Source organism: Nyctereutes procyonoides, unplaced genomic scaffold (assembly GCF_905146905.1).
Source record: "Nyctereutes procyonoides isolate TBG_1078 unplaced genomic scaffold, NYPRO_anot_genome, whole genome shotgun sequence".
NCBI lineage: Eukaryota > Metazoa > Chordata > Mammalia > Carnivora > Canidae > Nyctereutes > Nyctereutes procyonoides.
Window position 1 is genome coordinate 18257458 of NW_026575051.1, and position 23772 is coordinate 18281229.

Genomic DNA, 23772 nt, shown 5'->3' on the forward strand with positions numbered 1-23772 from the left:
TTTTACAAATGAGGAAACTGGGCTCCAGAGAGCAAATTGTCTGCGATTCCACAAATACTAGATGGTAAATCTGAAGCTCCAACTAGAACCTGTTTGTTCAAAAGCCTGTGCTTTGGTGCTGCTCTCTGGTACTGCTCAAATTTGGGGGCTTTATAAAGCATTTCATAGAATGACTGTCCCAAGGAACAAAACTAGGATTCCAGTGCAGGACTATCTCATGCTAATATTTTAAAATCTTCACCGGTATACTATTTTCTCTTATAAAAAGGAGATAATAAATATGATAAAGTTTTGGGAATTTTTCAAAATTGTATAAATGCAAGGAATTATTTCTTTTATTAAAGTGAAGATGAAGATGAAGTAGTTAGGCATTTCTATACTCTATTTTAATCCATAGTCTGCTTCTTGCTTCAGATTTAAAGCTTGTGGGGGCCCAAGTAGTGGGAAAGGCTACTGTTACCAAATTCAATAGTGAGTCCTATCTGCTTTACCTTGCTATCATCTCAGCTACTGATTCATCAAACTGCACAGGTTTGTAGATAATCTCAATACCAGATGGATCCAAAGAATCTGGATATTTCATCATGAAAACAAATACAGAGTGGGAGAAGAGGAGAAATCTTTATGTAGACTCAAAGAATTTAAATAGAATCATCTAATAGCAAGGCTGACATAATAAAAGCAATAGCAAAATGCCAGGGCAAGTACTTACACAGTTAATCCAGAAGGATTAACTTCCCAAAACAAATGGGCAGTCTTCCTCAAACACTTCCATTGTGTCTTTCTCACATTGAGAAGGACTCAACATCATTTCTTGCTATCCCTGAAAAAAATGCATGACCTGAATCTAATCTTTAGAAAAACTAAACAAGCCCAACATGAAAGATGATCTCTTTTCTTCCAAAATATTGAGGAATCCAAAAAGTAAAATAAATAAAATAAAATAAAATAAAATATTGAGGAATCGCCTGTACTCTTTTAAAATGTTAATGTTATAAAAGGCAAAAGAGGTTTGTCTTTTCTTATGAAAGAAGAAGAGAAACTGTTTCCCCACCCCACCCCAGCTAACAAACAAGACAATGAAGAGGGAACATGGACACTGTTGGATTCTGGACCCCAAATTTTTCTTTTTCTGTAAAGAAATAGGGGCATAAAATTTGAGTGATGTTTAAAGATCAGATAATAACTGCATTAATGTCAATTTCTTCTTCTGACTATTACAGTGCAGTATGCCCAAAGATACTTTTGCTTTTAGGAAATACACTAAATAATTTGGAAAGACAAATGGTAAAAAGACATTGATTCTTCAACTTACTCTCAAATATTTCAGGAAAATCGTATATGCATGCACATATGCATGTGTACACCAAACATACACACACAGAGAAAGAGATAAGCTCAAAAAGGAAAGAAGAAAGAGAGATAAAGAACCAGACAAAGAGAATCAGAAAGTAAATATGGTAAAACATTAGCTGTATCTTAGAGAATCTAGGTGAATGATCTATGGAAACTCTTTGCACTACTTGTGTAAATTTCCTGTATATTTGAAATTATTTCAAAATAAAAAGTGAAAAAGTCCTCATGCATGAGAATCCTATCTCCTGACCAAGATTAAGATTTTTCTCTCTCCCTATAGCACCCAGCCCTCTGCAAGGCACGTGCAGTGTTCTTCATAACTTACTGGAATAGAGGGTTCTTCATAACTTACTGGCTGGCATAAGTGAATGTAACTTAACCCAAAATTGAAGCCTATAGACTAAATTCAACTGGTAAACATGCTTTATTTGCCCCCCTCCATGTTCTGACATCTGAAATTTTCAACTGATAAAAAATCTGCAGATTTTACTTGAAAAAAAAATTCCATATTTGAGGCTTCTTTTTAAAGATCAGAAAATCAAGCAACATAGGGCTCACATGAACTGAGTGGCAGCTTCTCTCTTGAACTCATATGGGTGCCATTTCTCCACAGTGCTCTTACCACTTGTTAATTTTTCCCAAACTAAGATCTAGTGTGTATGGCTGTCGATCCTGGTCTTACACAATTATCTATCTCCAAGTAGAGCAATAGATGTCTATCACTCTATCTTTGTCAAAAGTGAACAATAGAAGAGAGGCTGATAGTACTTTACTCTTTCAGGTCACCTGTCAGGCCCTGGTGAGCATTTGAGTTTGAGACTCTTGACTTACCCCAATGTGAGGGCCGGGACTTAGTTTTAAGGGCAGCAAGATACTTTGGCTCCAACTAAGCCCTCTCACATCGCTGAGAATTAAAGTTAATTCCCTGTTTGAACAAGCTTGAGGGAACCTTCAATACATCAATATCTACTGGTAATGGAGCAGATGCTGACAAGGAAGATACTATAGGAAAGAATCATTAGATAGATTTCTTTTTTCTTATTTTCTCCAACAGAGCTAGGAGTCAAATAATAAGATAATGGGAAATAAGGCTTGGCAGGAAGTGGAAAGATGGAAGAAGTTTATCACCTGGAATCTATGCAGAATGTTGATCCTAACATTTTCTGTAATTAACTTCCATCTTCTATGGGTAAGAAAAAGAGAGAAAACAAGTTTCAGAAGAATCTCACTTCTTGAATAATAGCAAACTGTGTAGCAGTTAACTCTACTCCAGACTCTATTTCTTTACATGGTACATGTAGTCTTTACAACAACCCTGTGAGGTAGGCTACTATCATCATCTCATTTTATAAATAAGGAAACTAAGGAAAACATTGATTCACCCATAGTCACACAAGTAAATTATGAAGTCAGGATTCTATTTCCAGAAATGACTCTCTTGGTCATTGTACTCCTTCTATACAAATGGCTCTGGTTAACTACAATGAATTCTGAAGTGATTCTGTTAAGGTTCACAGACTGAAATAGCCTCATGCCCACCACTATTAATGCTTTTAATGAACTTGCATAGTGCCAGCTGAAAAGAAACAGAACAGTCACTTTCTGTTAAGAATCAAAACCATGACCTAAGTGTATGACAGTTGGTTTTAAGTAACTCTGGACTAAGAAGGAGACATTTAACTGACCACTGAGGTTCCCTGGAGTAAGTCTAGGGTTGTGTGTCCTAACTTTGGCCTGGGGCCCTTTGCCTGGTTCTCTGAGGCCCAGTCTTCCAGAGTAGCCCTCTGGCCATATTTCTGCAGGTTATAGCTAGGTCTTTCTGTCTGAATATGCTTTCAGAAATGATAAACAGTTGACTACAGATGGTTTGCAGAATTAGAAGCAATGATCTAGCTAGCAGTTTGGACACACAAGTGGCCTTTCAGACACGTAACAATCTTCACTCCAATAGGTACCCGAAGCAGGCTCACCATGTACCATTTGCTTTGCAGGAAGCAGGTGTTCAGCAGAAAATGAGTATGCTCCTGCTTCCTTAGGAATGTCTCTCCTTTTACAGGGCAGTGCTCACTGAGCTAAAGGTCAGGAAATTAAAAGACTGCCCAGGGCTTTGGAAGCTCAAAGTGCTTTGCTTGTCCCCTCCTTCCTCAGAAACTCAACCCTCTGGATTCCCAAGGTCTGTTTCATTTTGTGCCTTTTTACCACTTTGCTGATTTCCTTCAGTGTATTGGGCTGACTTCACGGTCACCAGGTGTCCTCTGTCCTCCCATCAACGGACACTTAAATGAGCAGATGGTGCAAATGGCCTGGCAGTAATGTGATGCCTGAGCAGGTGGGCTGAGAAAGGGAGAGAGAAAAAGGGAAAGAAAGCAGCTTCAAGGAAAGGGACAGATTGGTTTGGTGCTTGTACCACTTAGATCAGTAAGTGCAGAAAGGGGTTAGCGGCAACTATTTTTTAAATGTGAAAGTAAGATCATTTTTTAAAAAATAAGAAATGCATATGAAAATACAGGGTTCTCATGCTTCTATGTGGCAGAAACAATCAGTACAACTTACAAAGGAGCTTTCTGAGATTTCAAGGTCTTGTTGGTCAAGATGACTTGTCTTTAAAGTTTGACCGGGTGACAATACCTTTCTCTTCATTTGTTCATTCATCCCATAATGCACTCTATGCCAAGGACTGTATTAGGGCTTGTTGATGGTCACCACCATTCTTGGACTCATATATTTCAACTAGAAGGAAACCTGAATGGCCTTAAACCCAGGGCTTCTGGAACTGCGATGTTCATAGAAATCACCTGGGATCTCTTTCAAATGTGTATTCTGATTCAGTACATTTCAAGTGAAGCCTGAGAGCCTAATAAGCTAGATGGTACTGGGCTAATGTTGCTGGTCCGTGGACCATGCTCTAAGTAGGGAGGTCTAATTTACTCTGTCCTATTACAGCTGAGTCCAGGAAGTTCCAGCTATTCAGAGATGTGTCCAGGCTCACAAGGCCAGTTAGTGACAAAGCTAGGCTTGCAAACCTAGGCTGGACCTCATTCCACAATGCAACATGGCTTCAACAGTGAGGAGGGATTCAGTGCTTTGGTTCTTCTGTCTCCTTCCTCTCATAAAAATGAATTGATAATAACTATACTCACCATCTGTTGTCAGGGTTAGTGAAGTAAAATCATTTAGGCTATTCAAACAAAAGATTATCTTTACCAATTATCCTTTGTAGTCTGAATCCAAACCGTGAAAATCATGACAATCTTCCTTTTGCCAGATGCTCAACTATCTGCAAATTTTCATTGAAGCACAACTTGTTTGCAAAATGTAAAATTAGAAGTGACAGACAAATCTATTTTTGTAAATCTTAGCCTGTCTATTTTGAGGCTCTGCATTTTAAAAGAAGGATTGAGGCCAGCTGTTGAACTTGACTGAAATGTCTAATGATGCTACTCTATTTCCTTCTAGTTTATAAGATATAGCCATTTTCCCCCAGTATTAACAATATGCACTGGGACGTAGGGCACCCAGACACCATTTCAGTTCTACAGAGGACATGTTTTAGCCTGGTGTTTGTTAGCTATAAGGCAGAGAAAGTGGTTGTGGTTGGGTAATTCATGATTTCCTAGAAACAGAGTCCTGGCTTAAATTTACTAATCATGTGACTTTAAATAAAACACTATACTGTCTATACTTAAGTTTTTTCATCTGTTAAATAGAGATAAAATGGCTTATTTCCTTGCTCACCCAACTATTAAATTTGAATGTCTTGTAGTTAAAAATAATGCCTTGTACTTAAACAAAAACGAGCATCACGACAGGAATTTTAGACTTACAAGAGCAGCCTTAACCATATATGAGACTTCAATTTCTGTAGGATCAATCTCTCAATCAACCAGTATTCATTAAGTGGCTCCTACATGCAAGGTTATACAATCAAATACAGTTCTTAATGTTTCATGGGCCTTGGTCTCCAACTAAAACAAGTTCCAGAGCACTCCTGTCTAAGATATAATTACTATCATACTATCATAAGCAAATGATGAAAAACTAAGAGAGCCAAGTCCTATCAAGTCATTTATAATTCCAGTAGATGTAAAATGTCCAATGTAACTCAACAAGGAAAAGATGGAGAGTGAGAGTGATGTTCTGACTTCCACCATTTATATTCCGTTAACAGAACCGGAGGGCGCTCAAACAGAAATCTGTCCCATCTTCCTGGCTTTTTGTCACAGTCAGGAATCAAACATCCTTCTAAAGCTAAATGGCTCTAATTTTGTATAATGGTTTTTCCTTTGTTTGTTTAAACTCTGATAACTGATTTTTTCAAAACACCTCTTCCCTTTTGGTCATCCATTTCATTCTTTAGCTAAAGTAGGCCTTTTTAATAGTGACCCACTCCATCTCCTGCTCATCTAGCCCAAAGCTCCCTGACCTGAGCTCCACACAGGTATGTAAAACTTACAGGTAAACTGCAGTTTTCCAGTCAGAAAGTCTAGTTTCCTTCCAGCCTTCCATGATAACAATCGGTGGCAAAATTGGAAGGAGACTAACAAAACACATTAAATGTGCATGCCAATTTGACCCTGTTAAAATGTCAACATTTCCTTCCTTGCAAGGAAATAAGGCATATTTAATTCTTACAGCAACCAATGTGGAAGGCAATAATCCTTCTTCCCATTCTAAAGATGATGTAACATCTAACGCACAACTGGCCTGAGGTCTCATACTCTGTCCTGATTTGCCAATGGTCCTGCTGTATCACACTGACTGTGGCTCTAAGTCCATTGTTTTCAGCTCTTGGCTGCATTCTTCCTTGTTCTCCTTCTCTTCCTTCCCATCTTCATTATCTTCCTAAGATTAAGAGCCTTTTTGATTCACCTTACCATCTTCTCTGGCAGGTCTCAGCCCCAAGGTTTAGATGAGGCTAAGGTTCTTTCTAGATTTAGCATCATAAATCCCTGAATCTTTGAAGAGCAGTGGATTTATTTAAAGATATTTTAGGCTCTGATATGTCTCTCAAAAATAGGTAGTCAGACTTGATCCTGGAGAGAGAGGAGGATGGTTAACGGCATTATTTTATTTCCTGCATTCTTTCCTATCAAATATTTGGATATATTAAAAAACCCTCAGTCTTTTCTTGCCCATGTAAAGAACTTCAATTTAAACTTTTCTCTATTTTTCTTAGCTCCTTTATGGATGCAGAATTACAAAGCACATCATCTAGTGAAGACCCAACTGTTCTCACTAATTATCATATTACCTCCTCCTCCATCCAAGCTAGCAAAGCACCTGAATATAATAAGTGATCAATTAATGTTGTTTAAAGAATGGATGATTATCATACAATACAAGAGGATTAGAGTTCATATAAAATTGAACTCAGTATCAATATACTTTTAATTCTGTACCAAATTTATCATTTGGATGTAAAGCAGTGGTTCCTATAACTAGGGGTGTTGTACACATGCACACTGACAATGTCAGGAGACGTTGGTTTTCACAATTAGGGGAAGGTTGTTATTGGCATCTAATGAGTAGAGGCCAGAGATGCTTCTAAAGATCCTAAGAACAGCTTCCCCTACACACACACACACACACACACACACCACCCGCCGCACACGCACACACACGCAGCAAAAAACTGTCCAGTGCAAAAAAAAAATGCAACATGAGGAACCCTAATATAGAAAGTAAAAGGACCCTAGAAAGACCTCAGTCATTTTGACTTCAATCCTGAAAGTGTGTGTTCTGTGCTTAGTACTCAAGTACCCTGCACTAAGCCCAGAGTTACTACTGCCTGATGCTCTCCAGACAGCACAGGCACCCTCTTATGCCCCAATCATCTTACACTCAGACTGTGACAGATGCAACAGATTGTGTTATAAGCCCATGAGATAAGGTGCCTGCCAGAGCTGCCACAGCTTCTAAGGCAGTGTAGTGCATTCAGAAGAGTGCATTCTATGACAGAGCTGGGTTGGAATCCCCATGCTACCACTTTTTTAGCTGAACAAACTTGAGCAAATTACTGAAAGTTTCTGAGCCACAGTTTCAATAAAATGGGGATAACTCCAAGATTGCAACAAGGGTGAAAAATAAAATTATAAAGTGCCTATCACATAGTGCATATTTGAAAACAAAAATAAGCCAGCTAGTATCAATTTGTATGACTCTGATTTTAAAACATTCACACTGTTTTAGACACATTGGGACTTGTATTCACACCCCAGTTAAGGACTAGCTCTCTAAAAATGTATACAGATTTAGTTCAACCCACCATAGTTGATTTTATTATTATCTGAAGTACTTACCACCCCTTCTCAAGGGAGGATTATACACCCCACCTCATTGATGTTATGGGAAATCAAGTGGTATGTAAGTGGAAGGGATGAAAACCACTCCCAAGGTTCTGCCCTACTCTATCCTCTCTGTTCCTCCCATGTAAGATTCATAATAATGTCAATACCAAGGCATAGCCAATCCACAAGACATGCTCGAGAAATAAACGTTTGGTAAGTATCTGAGGTTTGTTTGTTTGTTTTTTACCATAATGTTAATTTGGCTAGGTTAAATGGAACTGCCACGGATTGCTCAACCAGAATTATAAAACTCCCTTCTAACCTAGGAAATCCAGGACCACGTAGGTAGGTGACAGTTTACTGGGAGACGAATGCTAGATGTTAAAAAGAACAAGGTGTAAAGTCTTTTCAGCCTAGAGTGAACTATAAGCTCTATTATGGGAATAGAAAGAATGCCTTGGTGCTGAAAGCTTGGCTATTAAAGCCAGAATTTGAACTTGGTGCACAATTTGTCCTTCATATTTTGTTCAAAAATTTGCTCTTTCACTTTCTCCAAACTTAGCCTGGCCCTTGGCAAGTCCTTGTTAGTCTTAATGGACCCCACTTAATGGAATAATTCAAAACGTTGCCAGTGACCGAAATCAATTAAACATAACCACATGTGCATAATGTGTCTGCTTCCAAATATCTATTAGTACATAATTCTATCAACAATCTGATTATTAGATTTTCCTCCAAACTTCACCTATTTCTGTAAGAGTTGTAATTGGTTAACAACTTCTTCTAAGGACTCATGATTGCTTCTTAGAAAATGTCACTACATGGTGAGAAAGTCCACAACATGGTGAGAAAAAAAAAAATAAGTTTGTGGATGCCCTTTTTCCCTACTCTATTGAAAAAAAAAAAAGAAAGAAAGAAAAAATCATTTTCCTCTCTGCCAACTGATTATGCAGCTACGTTGTTTGAAAGCTTGCATAATTTACATTAGCATGCTTAAGATCTCAGGTGACTATGCCTTTGAGGCCAGCATGCTAACCCCAGTGGGCCGATTTGATATTCTTCCCAATATCTGACCCTTTTTTCCTTGTTAATTACAGGCAGACTTCCCTGGTCTGGCCCTGGATCTGCACCTGTTTCCCATCTTTGAGCAGCTGCTAATTAGGTTGAAATAGTGGGGCTGGGCAGTGCAGGCCACACATGCCTCATCAGGCTATTGATCAGGCTGGCATACCACACGGGCAGTAGTGGAGTCTGCACAGCCCAATTCCAAAATAAAAGCCATTCCTGTAGTTGCATGTTTGAATCCAAGCATACTCCAGGCTCTACACCAAATATGAAACATGTGAAAAGAGACACTTTAGTTTCAAAATAAAATTTTTCTTTGAAATGCCAAATATGACCTAAGTACTTACTATTTGCTTCTCATTTGATTATTTTATTTTGGAGTAAGGAAAAAAGAAACTTCTTTTAGGGACAAGACGTATGTTTATATGGAAATAATTCAAAGTGTATACTATATGGATACATACAAGTGTATCCATGTACAATTACATGTTTGTAAACTATCCAAGCAAAATCCTCACTCTGCATTCCCATTTGGCCTTGCACATAACATAGTTTAAGTAGAGTTTGCATTTCATTGTGATTTATGGTTTGGGTAACTATGAACATGTAAAATACTGATTATCAAGGGAGACACTACAGCTATCTATGGGTAGTTTTGGAAATGTGTAGGGGTGTTTGGAGTTGTCACAATGATTATGGGGTGCTACTGGCAGTGAATGGATACAATGTGTTTACACAATAATAATTTATCCAGTATCTGTTACAAATCACAAATAATGGATCAAGTTAAAATCATTTTACAAATATCTGTATCTAGAACCTAATTCCATTTCATATATAAAGGTAAAATTTTTGTGACTTTAAATATACTGAATTTAATATCTTAAATTTTCCAAGAATGCAAATTCAGAGAAGATTAAACTTTGTCTGGTTTGAAATTTTTCTAGAGTTATTCAGTGTTTTGAAGAGTTCATCACTAGTCTGATATTTCAGTTACCAATAAATCACATCATTACCCTTCTCTATTTGTAGCTTCTACATTCATGATTCTATGTATAGTGGTAACACCTGACTACCTCACTGTATCATCTAGAGCAGTGAAGCCTAAGTCTTCACATATTGAAAAATATACACATTATTCTTATATAATTTTCTTGGATATTACAGTTGGACCATCATATTGATTTTTAATTACATGTATAGTTCATTTATATTATCTATGATTTTCATTCAAGGACAGCAAAGAGAAGATTATGAAGCATTTATTATGAAAAGGGGAAGTTAGGATGATAGATCAAGAGTCACTGTTCTCAGGTAATAAGCCTGGGTACAGTTTCTAGATGAAACATGACTTTGGCATTGACTTTGTATCTTTGGTGCCTGATATATGGTAGTCAATGATTTATTTCTTAAAATTCTGTTTCTTACTTCTCCTTCTGATTTTATCACCCATTCTTCTGTTGTCTAAGACTGAAACACAATGCCCAGCAGAGCTGCCCCAACATAGCCACCCAATGGTCTAAATGCAGAGAAGCCTCTGATATCCCAGAAATGAGTCATAGTGTCTTACTAACTTGGGATAAATCTCATGCTCACTGTAAACATTTTAGAGGCCAATACGATGGAATATTCAATTACAATCTTTAATTCTTGGCCCTTTCTGAGTTCTCCTGTCATATGACTCTAAATGATTCATTCTTCAGTTTGTTCTTACTGAGTAATAAAGAGACTTCATAGAAAGTCATGACATTCACTCTTTTTTGCTCCACGTCTTATGACTTTACAGTAAGAAAAACTGTAAAATTTGGCACAGGAAATTTTCTAAAGCAGAATACATCAGCTTTCATAATTCCTGGCTTTGGTTATATATTCAAAGATACTGAATATAGCTTAATTTGATTAAATTTCCTATAAAGCAATCCCATTAATAATCTTAATTACAGTATTAAGATGGCATCCCTAATAAATCTTTCATATTCAGAATTTTGAATGATCTGATAATTATGGATGTGATCTGTTTGAATTAGTAGATAAACTATCTGGAATTATTAAAGATGAAAGTTACTGATAGCCCCATGACACTCTCATAAAGTACCCACAGAAGGCTGATTCTTAACTAAATTAGCTAACATATTAGGAAACACAGAAAAATGCAACAGAACATTGTCACAAAGATCCAGCTTATCTGCTCCACCTTCTGATGGGAGCCTCTATACTGGCCCTACATAGGGATTCCCCTAAGAAATTTCAGGGTCTCCCTCTTTTCAAAGCAAAATGAATGCACCAGTCTGGTCCTCATGTCTTCCTACTTTACCATCTGGAGGAAGAGTTAGAGTTACCTCACTTAGAGCCCTTAAGAGAAAGAAGAGGATTTTCTTTTGAAGTGACTTCTTCTAATTCTTGGATTATGTGCCCAAACCTGACCTGATTGATCATTGTAGTAAGGGCTCTAGAAGGGCTCTGCTGATTGCATTATTCCAAACAGGACGCATCCTTAGAGCAAGATGTGGCTTATTACTGTTCAATCTTACTGTTGAGAGTAAAAGAACAGGCAGTTTCCCAAAGAAAATTTTTACCGAAAAAGGTTGTATGGATACTGACTGGCAAAACCAACAGATGTTCATTGGGAAGACTTTCCTCTAATTGGATTGATGATTGTTGTTGCTTCATGTTTTTTTTTTAATTTTTTATTTATTTATGATAGTCACACAGAGAGAGAGAGAGAGAGAGAAAAAAAGAGAGAGGCAGAGACACAGGCAGAGGGAGAAGCAGGCTCCATGCACCGGGAGCCCGACGAGGGAATCGATCCCGGGTCTCCAGGATCGCGCCCTGGGCCAAAGGCAGGCGCCAAACCGCTGCGCCACCCAGGGATCCCTGCTTCATGTTTTAACAAAACCTTGAAAACATCAAAAAAGTACATAACTCATTCTACAAAAACAAAAACACATTTCTACATTTCAAATAAAAACAAGCTCGAATTCTTTTTGCAATATAAATGCATATTAAATTCAAAGCATTTCTCCATGTTTGACTTCTTATTAGCAGAAGATAAATAATGGTGATTAGTGAGAGTTTTTTTTTCTTTAAATATACTGGAATGAATTATTTTTGTGTACCACATTCCATATTTTTTACTTATTTTTGAAATTTCCCTATGAAATCAAATCATATGGAATATTTCAGAATATCTCTCCTTTAGAAGATGAAAGAAAATTCTTGTTACAATGCCACATTTGGAAAAAAGCAGTTGCTCTTTGTAAAATGGAATAATTAAAAATTCACATATTCTAAATATCAACAAATACTTTGAAAAATTCATGCTTATAAAATATGTAAAAACCAGAGTACATGGGTGGCTCAGTTTGTTGAGCATCTAACTAGTGATTTCAGCTCAAGTCATGATCTCATGGGTCCTGAAATAAAGCCCAGCATTCAGCTCTGGGCTCAGTGCAGCTTCTTGGGATTTTCTCCCTCTGCCTCTCCTTCTACTCATGCTCGAGTGTGCTCTCTCTCTCTCTCTCTCTCTCTCTCTCTCTATATATATATATATATATATATATATATATATATATATATATATATATATTTATTTATTTTAAAAGATTTATATATATATCATATTTATATCTATTATAAATATAAACCCAGGCAGATTCCAGAATTTTTTTCTCCATATATTTTCATGCTATATCATATCTGAGATTGTATTTCTTACTTTGCTTATCCATTTTTAAATTAAACTGTACGCTTGGAGGTAAATTCTGTCTTCTTTCTTTCTTTCATTCTTTCTTTCTTATTTAACATATTTTCAGAACCCAGCACTATAAGTACAATGTAAATGCTTAATAAAAACTAATGGGATGAAGCAATGGATTGGATGGAAAGATGGATATCGCACCAAGTACATATATTTCTACTTAGCCTACTCTAAGTCATCCATATGCTATCCTTACCTCAATCAGCTCACCTCGTGTTTACCTTGCCTTCTTACACATAACTTCCGTGTAGTTAGGAAAGCCACAATTACTTATTAATTGTCATTAACTTATGTTGCCTCATGTTACTTAGCTTTATGTTATGGCTTATGATTTTTACTTTATGTTTTGGCTTACAGTGGTCTTCTAGGCTACAGTGCCCACTGTCCCTAACCATGCCCCCATATTTAAAATAACAATGGTAGGGGCACCTGGGTGGTTCAGTGGTTGAGATCTGCCTTCAGCTCAGGGCCTGATCCCGGGGTCCTGGAATTGAGTTCTGCATTGGGCTCTCCGCACGGGAGCTGGCTTCTCCCTCTGCCTGTGTCTCTGCCTTTCTCTGTGCATCTCTCGTGAATAAATAAATAAAATCTATAAATTAATTAATTAATTAACTAATAAAAATGGTATTCAAGCCCCAAACTAAGTATTACCTTTTGTAGAAAGTCATCTATCAACCATAGAATCCTCTGCAGTGGTTTTCTTTTAGAAGTGGTCAGTCCCGAAAGAACAAAGCAATGATATCAATGGCTAAATTACATACATAAGAGAGAAATCTTAGGTCAAGATTTCTTTTTACTTCTCCCTGATACAGATTAGTTTATTGCAATAATATTGTCCTTCTTCTCTAACACTGCTTATCTGCATAGCTCTACTGTATTATAATGACCATTTTTTGTGTCCATTTCTTTCATTTCCTGTATGAACCCTAAATTAGGATCCCCCAGAAATCAGGAACTATGCTTCTTTTTATTGTCAGGTTGCTACACAGTACCTAATACATAGTAAATTTTTAATAAATTCTCTAAGAAAATGAATGAACGCACTCACCACTTTTAATAAGGTATAATGGTCTATTAAGTGGGAATTGTTTTGCTAGTTTGCCCTAGTATCATCAATATCCAGCATAGAGCCCATCATACAGTGAGTTGCATGGATAACTGTTGAATGAATGGAAAAATTGCATGTATCAAGAAGTAGTTAGCCCTGTTTCCCATGTTTCTGTGGCCTTGGGACCTACCACATTAAGTCAGGAAGGTAAAATTAAATTATTACTAATATTAATACTAGCAGCTTCCACACATATAGATACAAGATAGACATGAAATGGCAAGCACAGTTAGGATCACCCTAGGATAACAACAAAACCTGATCGTGCACCCATTTCACTAGTTCAAATTCAACCTCACATGCTTTGCACAACAGAAAGAAAAATATCCCAATTTAATAAGTGCAGCAACTCCACCTGCCATTCCAAAAGAAATATACCCTCCTTCAGTCTCAATCCCCATATTCCTGTCCTGTGATAGATATCCTGCTTTGTTAAAAAGTATGCTCATCTTTAAAGTTACTTACTTGTCATATAGCACAGCCCTTAAGCGCAAATCACTACTTCATCTGAGCATCCGTAGGAAGTGGCATTTCAATATTGGAGTAAAAGATAATATATGCTATACTGGTTTCCAGTGTGGTACCTTCTTAGGAGATTTTCATGGGTAACTGACCAAGAAGCAGTTTTTGTCTGAACGCTGCAGAATACATTATTCTGTTGTGTCAAGTAAGAAGCACAGGGCTCCAAGGACAGAACTGTGAAATGCTTTGCATTAAGAAAGAAGCCATCAGAGACAAGAAAATAGCCAGAGGATTATGAGAAGAATCAACAAATGTCAGTGTCATAAAAGCCAAAAAGTGGAGAATTTCTAAGGAAAAAAAATGACTAATGACTTTTAAATTCAGCAGAAATCTAGTGAGTATATTAAGATCACTAAATCTTATTCAAAGTAAAATTCTGATTACCTTGTTAATCATAGTAGAAGTAAAACCACAGAGTACTTTTTTTCTTCAATGATGGGAACATGAGACCAATATATACATATACATATATGAATATGTACACACACACATATATAATATATATATATGAAATAAAGAGTATTTCCATAAATATCTTAGTTTGACAATCAATAAAAATAGAACAGTTTCTGTCTGGAAAAAAGAAAACCTGTTCTGAATTTCTTGAGCCAGGATTGAGTTCAGCCCAAAAAGACATAAGGCAGTTTCAGGGATATAAGGAAGAAAACCAGCATGAAGTGAGTTGAGAGCTGGGAAACAAAATTTTAACAAGAAATAGCAACTGCTCCAACACCTACCTGGATAGTAACTAAGAAAAGGTCTGGGGAATTCATACTGAAAGGGAATCTAGAACTTAGAGGATTGGAAGTAAAAATGTCTTTTAAAAAAATTCTGAGCAGTCATGCCTGGAGCCTAGAAAATGAGTTAGGATTGGTAAAAAAATTAAGTCCCGATCAGACTAAGAGGCAGCATCTTTATAAAGAAGTTTCCCAGCCATTAGAAGTTACTCTTGGATATACTGGAATCCCAGGAACAAAGGAAACAAGAAAAAAAAGAAAAAGTGGAGAAAGTTGAACTTAAATAGTGTTGCTTTCTTATCCTTAGTTTTGAGGAAATTGTTGCCTAAATTGAAAGTGCCCTGAAGGCGGCTTTAACTTACCTGACCAGTCCTCACCCCAGGGACTGCCTCAGGTTCTGCTGACCTAGGCAACTGTTTGAGGGTCAAACTTCCATGCTACTCAAATGTTCCTGAAGAAGCCCTCCTGTGTATTAAAGTGGACAGCATTGTTTTCCTCTCTCTCAGCTTGCTTTTCCCTCACAGTCCTTTGTTCTTTAATGGCTGTGACTCGGCTTGTGCTGCTCCTAGGCTCCTAGAGAGGAATTAGGGCAACACTGTGGTAGTCAGCACTTCCCTCCTGGGGCACTAACAGGTGCCTCTCTGTTTGTCATTTTCATGGTGACACTCTGCAAGCTGACTCTAGCTTCATACCTTATCAAACTGATCCTGTATGTTCGTTGAGATCAGAATTCCAATTAATAGGACAGTCGTTATTTTTTAAAGAGCTAATACTACTGAGGATGTTGGGGTCACTGTGGTGGGTTGCTTAGCAGAAAAGCAGAATGGAAGGTGAATGAAAAAAAAAGAGGATTCAGAGAAGAAAATTTGCATGGGAGGATCAGTTTGAGAAACCCCAACTCCTGGAATGCAGACTGACCCCCTTGTGTATTCCACAATACTAAGTACTCTGATGTGAATTACTTTTTTAATACGTACTGGAGGAGGAAGCAACATTTATATGCCTAACATAGTAATAGGCACTCTTGATGGAGAGGTCTATAATAATCCCCAAAATATTTTATAGGGTCCACAAAAATCTTCAAAATGTAGATATTATACAGAGCCTGAGTGGCTTAGGTCATGTTCCCACCCCGCCTTGGGCCTTCCTGCTCCGCGGGAAGCCTGCCTCTCCCTCTGCCTCTCTCTCTCTCTCTCTCTCTCTCTCTCTCTATCTCATGAATAAAACCTTAAAAATTAAATAAAAAAGACATTATATAAAATGTAAAATCCATGATGCAATCCAATTCAGTTTAGCTGGAAAAACAACCCAGCCTAATAGGATAGGGTTCATTTCTTGTGTGCATCAGTTATCTTGGTTCTGTTCTGAGGGAACAAGAGGCCAGTGCCCCCACCTCAGTGCCACCACCCCTGGGCCAGGGCTCCGGTGCCAGGTCCTCTGTGGAAGGGAGCAAGGCAGAGGGCAGAGGCTGACCCCAGTGGTGGCACAGTAGGCAGTCCTGTGCACTCTGCATGGGCTGGACTGCGGTACCCATGCGCTGTAACAAAGCAAACTCTGTGTTTATCAGGACATCTCCACTACTGCACTGAAGTCACACACCATCTTCATGGGACTTGAAATTTCCGGGAATTGCCTTTCTGAAATGCTGGCAATAATTTCTTCACATTCCATCTTTTAGTTTGATTGCCATTTCCTACATGAGGGCTTTTTACTGCCAAGGATATTCTGGACCAAAAAAGTAATAAAGCTTCATCTCCTGATGATGAGGATGGCTTCTATGTCACAGACCCGAGAGACATTCTAAAGAAGCATCTGAGATGTTTAAAAGCTCTTCCTCGGCTCATTGCCTTTTATGCGGCCAAATGCAATGATAACAGAACCATGGTGAAGACCCTCGCTGCCATTGGGACAGTATTTGACTGCCAACAAGACTAAAAGGCGATTGGTACGGAGTCTCCAGGTGCCTCTAAAGAGGCATTATTTATGCAAATCCAAACCAGCGTCTTAGATTAAGCACACTGTCAATATGCAGTCCAGATGATGACTTTTGATCATGAAGCTGAATTGATGAAAGTTGCTACAGCACATCCAAAGGCAAAGTTAGTGTTGCAGATTGCCACTGATGATTTCAAAGCAGTTTGTTGCCTCAGTGTTAAATTTGGTGCCACACTTAAAAGCAGCAGGCTTCTTTTGGGGCAGAAGAGCTATATATTGATGTCATCAGTGTCAGCTTCCACGCGGGAAGTGGCTGTACCAATCCTGAGACCTTCGTACAGACCATCTCTGATACCTGCTGTATCTTTGACAAGGGAGCTGATGTTGGTTTCAACATGTATCTGCTTGATATAAGTGGTGGCTTTCCTGGATCTGAAGATGTAAAGCTTAAATTTGAAGAGATCATCAGTGTTATCAACCTAGCACTGGACAAGTATTTTCCATCAGACTCGGTACTGAGAATCATAGTTGAGCCAAGCAGATATTACATTGCATTAGCTTGGATGCTTACAGTTTATATCATTGCCAAAACAACTCGTGCTAAAGGAACAGACAGGCTCTGATGATGAAGATGAGTCAAGTGAACAAACCTTTATGTATTACGTGAATGATGAGGTATATGGATCATTTAATTGCATCCTTTATGATCATGCACACATGAAGCCCCTTATGCAAAAGAGACCCAAACCAAGTTAAGAAGTATTATCCAACCTACATATGGAGACCAATATGTGACAGCCTTAATTGCATTATGGAGTCTGTGACTTGCCCAAGATGCATGTGAGTGATTGGATGCTCTTTGAAAACATGAGTGCTTACACTGTTGCCATTGCTTCTATTTTCAAAAGGCTCCAGAGGCCAACTATCTATTATGTGATGTTGGGGCCAACATGGCAACTAATGCAGTGAATCCATTACCACAACTTCCCTTTGGAAGTAGACGAGCAGGATGTCAGCATTGTGCCTGTGTCCTGTGCTTAGGAGACCGAGAGGAAGTGGGGTGCAGTGTCCCTGCTGCCATTAAGTCAACTAGCATTACCGTGTAGGTACCACTCCTGTAGCCATTAACTGCGAGTTTAGCTTAAATTATGGGATTGGGGGTGGGGCAGTTTAACTTAATTACTGCTAGCTTTTTTTTATTTTTAATGTATTTGTTAAGTAGGGTTGGCACAGATGCAGTAATATGGAAGACTAAGAGGTGGGGTCATTTATCTGTGTTCCTTTGGAAACCACTTGAATATTTTTTATATTTGGATTTTTATTCATTTTTCAATCATTCTACTAAAGACTGCCCCTCAGTTGCTGAGGAAGCATTGGTAGCTTGAACATTGGCAGAATGGGCCAGAAGCTTAGCAGTTTGATCTGTTTTTAAAATAAAGTATCTTGGGCAGCCCTGGTGGCTCAGCAGTTTAGCGCCACCTTCAGTCCAGGGCGTGATCCTGGAGACCCAGGATAGAGTCCCATGTCGGGCTCCCTGCTTGGAGCCTGCTTTCCCTCTGCCTGTGTCTCTGCCTCTCTCTCTCTGTCTCTCATGAATAAATAAATAAAATCTTAAAAAATAAAGTATCTTAAAATTTAAAAAAACTTTAAAAAACATGTATACAAAATAAATGATACATAAAAATACATAAAATGTATTTCATCTTATAAAATATAGAATATATAAAATAAGTTCATCTTATAATTAATATTATAAATTAATCTTATTATAATAATATATAAAATAAAATATTTATGCAAAATCTATAAAATAATTTCATCTTATAAAATAAGTCATGTTTAAATGACTATAGACAGGGAGGAGGAGTTAAAATGGCAGAGGACGGGACACCTGGGTGGCTCAGTGGTTGAGTGTCTGCCTTTGGCTCAGGTCATGATCCCAGGGTCCTAGGATCTCCTTCTGCCTATGCCTCTGTCTCTCTCTCTGTGTCTCTCATGAATAAATAAGTAAAAATCTTTTAAAAATAAAAAATAAAAATAAAATGGCAGAGGAGTAGAGGAACCCTAAGTTTATCTCATCCCTCAAATACAGCTAGATAGTTATCAAATCATTCTAAATGACTGTAAGCACAAAACTTCCCAAATAAAGGTACAATTTTGGCTCATTGTCTTTAATCTTATATACTTTATGTGAAACTTAAAATTCAGTAAGTTCTAAGTATATCCTCTCTCAGTTTCAGTTCTTGTGAATTTTTTCTAGATTTAAATTATAACCATTTCACTTTTAGGAAAAGAGAAGAGACTGGGGAGCCTGGGTAGCTCAGTCAATTGAGGATCTGGCTCTTGGTTTGGGCTCAGATTATTATCTCAGAGTTATGAGATCAAGCCCCATGTCAGGCTCTGCACCCAGCACAGAGTCTGCCTGAGATTCTCTTTCTCTCTTTCTGTCCTTCCCTTCACTCGTGCATTCTCTCTCTCTCTCTCTCTCTCTCTCTCTCTCAAATAAAATAAATTTTTAAAAATCTTAAAAAAAAAAGGAAACAGAGTGAAGTAAGTCAATCGGAGAAGGACAAATATTGTATGTTCTCATCATTTGGGGAATATAAATAATAATGAAAGGGAATAGAAGGGAAGGGAGAAGAAATGGGTGGGAAATATCAGAAAGGGAGACAGAACATAAAGACTCCTAACTCTGGGAAACAAACTAGGGGTGGTGGAAGGGGAGGAGGGAGGGTGGGGGTGAATAGGTGACGGGCCCTGAGGGGGGCACTTGACGGGATGAGCACTGGGTGTTATTCTGAATGTTGGCAAATTGAACACCAATAAAAAATAATTTTATTATTAAAAAAAAAGGAAACAGAAAAGACTGTACACAGTCAATGTGGAGAAATTAGGACCCTTGAATATAATAGTGGCAATGAAAAATGGTGAAACTGCTTGGAAAATAGTCTGCAATTCCTCAAATAATTAAACAAACTTACTATACTCCGTAATGTCATACCTAGGTATCTGGCTTAAAGAAGAGAAAACACAGGGGCACCTCAGTTGAGCATCCAATTCATGGTTTCAGGATTATCAGGCTCTGCCCTCAGTGGGGAGTCTGCTTGAGAGTCTCTCTCCCTCTCACTCTGTCCTTCCCCCCATTCTCACACTCTTTTTGTCTCTCAAAATAAATAAATAAATCTCTTTTTTTTAAAGTGAAAACCAGGGACGCCTGGGATCGAATCCCACGTCGGGCTCCTGGTGCATGGAGCCTGCTTCTCCCTCTGCCCGTGTCTCTGCCTCTCTCTCTCTCTCTCTCTCTCTCTCTCTCTCTCTTTGTGACTATCATAAATAAATAAAAAAAAGGAGACAATTCATGATGAATGGATAACCAAAATGTTGTATATCCATACAGTGGTATATTATTCAGCCATCAAAAGGAACAAAGTCCTGATACATGTTAAAAAATGGATAGCCTTAAAAACATTATGCTAAATGAAAGAAAACAGTCTCAAAATACATTTTATACCATTCCATTCACATGAAATATCTAGAAAAGGCAAATCAATAGAAAAGAAAGATTAGTAGTTACTTAGTGCTGGTGCTATGATGGAATATAGTGGAGTACCAGATAAAGAGCTTGCCGTTTCTTTTTGAGGTAATGGCATGTTCTAAAGTTGTGAACTTTGAACACATCTGTGAATATAATGAAAGGCAATGAATGCTACTCTTTAAATGGGGGAATGTTTAGTGTGTAAATGGTATATCAATAAAGCTATTAAAAAGAAAAAGAACAAAAAAATACTCCACCATTCAGAATAGCAACCACTCATCACCAACAATAACAACAAACGTTTATAGAGAATTTACTCTCTAGCAGACACTGTGTCTACTGTTTTACATGCCTTATATCAATGAACCTTCACGAAGGTTTTCAAACCTTTGCAGACTTACCTCAAAGCCTAAACTTTTAGCCATACCCCGAACTGCTAACCGTTAGAGCAATCTAATTGATACCACAGTGCGACTAGCTTATCAGATCCAGTTCCAGTTCCTTCTTGGCAAAGAAGCATTCTAACTTTAGATAAGTACAGGGGAGTCAGAGACACATAACTCTATGTGTGAGTTATAAATAAATGAGATGCTCAGGAACAAATGGTTAAGTCTAATGGCTATTCTTCTACCAGGAATGATCAATGAGACAGAACATACTGGTATCCATACCTCTTGAAGAACGTATGTGTGCGTGAGTCTGTATGAGTTAAAAAGAAAGGAAAGAGAATATTCTGATATTACCCCAATACTTTTTCATATATATAATATTTTTTCATATATATGTATGCCTTCATATACATACATATATATATGTATGCCTTTATATACATATATATATATGTATATATATATGTATGCTATGCCTTTAAGATGCAAAGGATCTAACAGTGATGTGGATCCTCAGTGCTGTTCAACTAGGCAAATGGTATATCCTCCACCACAGAAAACTGCTTAGCAGTTTCTTAAAATGAGAAACATACATTTATCACACAACTCAAAAATTCCACTCCTAGGTATCTAGCAAAGAGAAATTAATGCATTTGTCCACATAAATATGTGTATTCAAATTGTCATAACTACATCATTTATAATAGTCAAAAACTGGAAACAGCTCAAATGCTCATCAACTGGTAAATGGATAAACAGAATGTGGTATATCCATACAGTAGAATATTTTTCATCCTTGAAAAGGAATAAGGAACTGATATATCCTGCAATATGGGTGAACCTTGAAGATATGATGCTAAATGAAATAAGCCAGTCACAAAAACACAACATATTGTATGATTCACTTATATATGTCCAGAAAAGACAAATCTTCAAAGACAGGAAACACGTTGGTGGTTCCCTAGGACTAGAGGTGAGAATAGGGAATAACAGCAAATGGCCATTAGATTTCTTTTTAGGGGGATGGAAATGTTCTGAAATTAGATTGTGGTGATGATTGTAAAACTCTATAAATTTATTAAAAATCACTGAATTATACACATAAGAGAAGTGAATTCTATGGTATGTAAACAGTACTCCAATAAAGCTGTTAAAAATCAGTCAATGTAGTTTATCACTTTGAGAAAATAAAAGAGAAAAATCAATATATTCAGAAAAGGTAGATGACAAAATTCAAGATCTAATGAGGGATTAACTTTCTAATTAACTTTCAAAATTTGCCTCCCTGAGTCAGATTCCATGTAACCAAAAAGATGATGAGTTAAGATAGAATAAGTTATTCTCTGTGACAGAAAACTCCAAAATTTCAGTGGCTTAACACAGCAAACATTTACTTTTCTTTCATGCTGAATGACCAACAGGGGTCATCAGCAGGGATGGGGGATAGAGAAGGACTGTATTCATCTTGGTGCTCAAAAGCCAAACTTGACATAAAACTCATCTTAATACATGTTTCCAACATTCTCAGAGAAGTATAAGGAAACGTGGGACATCATGCTCATATGGCCTCTTCTTGGAAGCGAAACACATCACTTCTGTTCATATATCACTGGCCAAAGTATGGCACATGACTACAGTTAAAATATTCTGGAGAAATGAAAAACTACCATATATTCAGAAGGAGAAGAAAGAATATATTTTTAAACATCCTTCATAATTACTACAATAAACCTGAATCCTTCCATTAAATTAGCTATATCTGAGCAGAGTGCAAGCTAGCTCAGAACCTACTAACAAAGAGCATGGTAGGTTAAGAAAAGTAGTTATGTTGGGTTTGGGAGCCACACAATCAGTATTTATATTTTACAAGTTGATACTTTAACAGAAAATCAGATAGCCATGGTTAAGTCCTAGATATTAAAGATTTAAAGCAATATTTTAAAATAGACTTACATCTTAGGAGTTAAAAGATATGCTTCAATAGTTGTTAAGAGTTTAATGGAAAAAACTTCTATAATATTAATAGGCAATATCCTGTCTACTAGTAAGTAGTGTGCTTTTGCCCAGTCTGAAGCCTGGTCAGATTTAAAAAAAAAAAAAAAAAAGACTGTAAAAATAGCAATGGAGTCCAGAATTTGGTTGAAACATTAAAATCATTCAGTGAATCTTGAATTTTATTACACAATTGTTTCTATCTCTTGAAAGGTTATATGATTTTATACCTTTATTCTCTTAACTATTTGATAATGGTGATCTATCTACCACAAGTACTACTGATGAAAAAAAAGCATATGTTTTTTTTATTTTAGCATTCAGGAAATTAACTATGAATTTAAAAGACAAAGAAATTTAATACTAAGTATAAGTCAGAAAATGGAACAGCACTTTTCTCTATAACAATGATGAAATGTGGGTTAGAATAAAGGGTAAACTTCCTGCAGTAGTAGGTAAAAGAACACAAAGTCACATCAAACTGTCATATTTTTTGGAAGTTGATTGGCAATAGTTTATTCCGGCATGTCAAGCAGTATTTTCAACAGAAGGTAATAGTTTGAAAATTATCAAATTATCACAGATGCCTCCAGAATCCTTATTACATTTTTGTGACTGGTTAGCGGTTTGACAGGTTTTAATTTTGTTTCACACATCCTTCTCCCAAACAACATAATGTATATTACAGTGGTATCTTTACCTTAGAGTTCCTTAATGTACCACATACATTCTGAAAGTTTCTCTTAGACATTTAAATTAGAGTATATTTAAGAAAAAAAAAGGACAAGTGCGATTTTAAAGTCATTTGGCAAACTGATTCTGTCAAGAGAGTTTAGTTTCATTCTGTTTGCTGCAACAGCTTTTTTTTTTTTTCATAACTCCACTCTTCTTGTTCTTGTAATACATTTGGGAGGCCTGTCAAGGCCTATCCACTCTCTAAATAGCTTTGCAGATTAAATTTTTAACTCTCTTCTCTTCATGCAGATGTATATTTCTGACAAAGAATTGCCCTGAGATGTCAGCTTCCATCTTTCTCACTGGAGAGAAGGCAGATATGTGCAAGCATAGATCCTCAGTTCTCCACCTCAT

The 23772-nt window shown here is 37.2% G+C and overlaps 1 pseudogene; it reads left to right on the forward strand.

Annotated features, from left to right (window-relative positions):
• The window catches only part of LOC129512865 (ornithine decarboxylase-like), a 31424-nt pseudogene extending 13529 nt beyond the window's left edge, over window positions 1-17895 (forward strand).
• The last annotated feature ends 5877 nt before the right edge of the window (window positions 17896-23772 follow it).